Consider the following 2,490-nt stretch of genomic DNA (forward strand, 5'->3'; position numbering starts at 1 on the left):
ATATAGCAATTTACATATGTTAATTTATGTATCTCAATGAAAAAAAACACACATTTCTTCATTCCAATACATTTTTATTGCTCTTAATTACCAAATTCCAAAATAAAATTCAAGTAATGAATACAGTAGTGCAATCTGATGCCAGAGTGTAACCTGATTGAAAAGTGGTCAGCATTTCTTTGAATCCCTCGCCCTCAACCATAGCAAGCGGCCTCATGTCTTTCACAATCATAGATAGGACGCTCTCAGTCAGTACAGCAGCCTCCTGCGTACAAATAATACAAATAATAATAATAATAATAATAATAATAGGATTTTAATATATCCTAATCATACTGTATATTACCATCGTTTAAATCAGCAAGTAATCAAATCCTATGTGTGTAGTTGAGCTGTCAACCTAATGACAGTGACAGTGACCAATTACAAAATGAAAAAAAATTACAAAAAAGAAATTACAAAACAACAATCAATGTAGTACATGTAGCACCGGTATCACACCACTTACTGCGCCACTGGACTAGTTCTAGGTTCTAAGGAGTGGGGAGCAAAAATAATTACACCAGAGACCGTTACTTTAAATACAAAAGGCCGGCAATTTACTGAATGCAAAAACACATATAATACAGTACACAAAACAAAACAATACTCTGCAGAGTCTTAATATTGAGGTAAATATAATAAATGAAAAGGTATTTCACTCTTCTTTTGTTCTTTAGTTCACCTAAGTTATTTTAGTCAGCTAATCTAAGCTCAATTAGACCAGTCTTTTTTCCTTAGGTTACACCTATTTTAGAGTTCCTATTTTTCTTCCTGAGTTAACTCTTTTTCCTTTTTTTCACAGGTAAGAGAATACCATTCAATTACACAGTCAATCAAAGTGGACCACAATCATTTCAAATCACATTCAAAATATGAACTCAATATGCAAATAAAAGTATGACACCTTCAATTAAATTCCAAGTCCAAATGTGACTTCAATTGTTCAGTTCAATGAAAAGTTTCAGTTCGATTCAGTCCAAAAATAATAATTCAATCAGTTCTCAGTTCAGTTCAAAAATAATAATCCAATCAGTTCTTGGTTCAGTTCAAAAATAATTCCTGATACTCCTACCACTCTGGCAGCGAGTCACCACACGCAGAAGATTTCCTCACTGATGCGATGAAGAAGGTGAGATGAAGGTCTGGGTCTAGCTCGCCATCTTGAATCCCGTCTGTGCATGTGCGCGCCCGCACAGTGCAGACCAATCCTCACTCCGACCGAGCTTCGAACCAAGCAAAAAAACCTGACCTGTGTAACAGGTCATAAAAACAATAAATCTCCTTTTAAATCTTCAGATTACACAAACAATTATTTCACAGTCTCTGAGTTACATTACTGCTACGGTGCTTTTCCATCTCAAAATGGCGGCGGAGCGATCTCTTAACTCAGGGCTCCGTCTCCCACACAACTACTGCACATGTCTTTCACTTACAGTTTATGCACACACATATAACATTAACAGTCTAACACACAATACTAACTGGTTAACTGTTTATGGCGGAACATTTCCCTGTAAACAGCTATGTTTTTAGCGTTAGCTCCCGCCAGAGAAAACACGGTAAATATGCAAGACAATAAACACAAAACTCACCAAAACCGGTGTGGCTTAGTTTTCATAAAATCCCCGTCAGTTCCCGACCAGGCAAGTTATGTTTTTCAACCGCAAAATCAACTTTTTCACTCTTTCCTCTGCTAATTAAACACCGCTCGTTCCGTCCGATCTCTCCTCTGCTCTCTCCTTCAGGTCTCTGCTGCAGCGTCACTGAGGTGACGCATCTAGCTTCACTCGTCTCTTAAAGGGGCAGCGACATTAATTTTCGGTCGACATACTTTTAATCTTTAACATTAAATTATTGTTGTATTAACATTTTTAATCAACGCTGATGAATCAATTTACATTAAATGAATCACTTTTAACTTTTAAACTATTTATGCAGCTTTTAACTATTTATTCTTATTTATGTCATATTTTAACATGGGTTACATACAGGACTAATAAAGTGCAAAACAAAGCAGGCAGACAAAAAACAGAGAGCAGCTTATATCAGTTTTGAGTTTGAGGTGGGTGTGTGTGTGTGTGAGTGAGTGAGTGGGTGTGCGTGCATGTGTACGTGGGGGTGTTTGGATGAATGACAGGGTACGTTATGATGTTTAATGTTATAATACGGTATTAAAATGTGATGACTCATTGCGTTATATAATATGTTCAACAAAACAAACAAGAAAAGAAAAAAAAGTTGAAAACTTACAGTGTTTTTTCACCTGTACAAGCTGCTCCTGGATGCCGCCTTTTGAGGTGCTGGTGCATAGCCGTCGTGCTTTTATGATAGGTCATTTCCATTTAACAACAGAGTCGCTCCCTTTTACTGTAAAATAGTCCCATACCTTCGAAATACGTGTTCTTATTTGCTGAGTTCAGCGTCAGCTGATTCACTGGCGTTGCTGCT

At 36.9% G+C, this 2,490-nt stretch overlaps 1 long non-coding RNA gene across 1 annotated transcript; it reads right to left on the reverse strand.

Annotated features, from left to right (window-relative positions):
• Positions 1-576: 576 nt before the first annotated feature.
• On the reverse strand, positions 577-1,974 carry LOC311249388. The gene is made up of 2 exons (XR_014621174.1): positions 1,635-1,974; positions 577-1,291 (listed from the first exon to the last, which is right to left on the reverse strand). It is a non-coding gene; the product is annotated as an uncharacterized lncRNA (long non-coding RNA).
• Positions 1,975-2,490: the final 516 nt, after the last annotated feature.

Source organism: Pagrus pagrus, assembly GCF_965226575.1.
Source record: "Pagrus pagrus genome assembly, chromosome: 20".
In the NCBI taxonomy this organism is placed as follows: Eukaryota; Metazoa; Chordata; class Actinopteri; order Spariformes; family Sparidae; genus Pagrus; species Pagrus pagrus.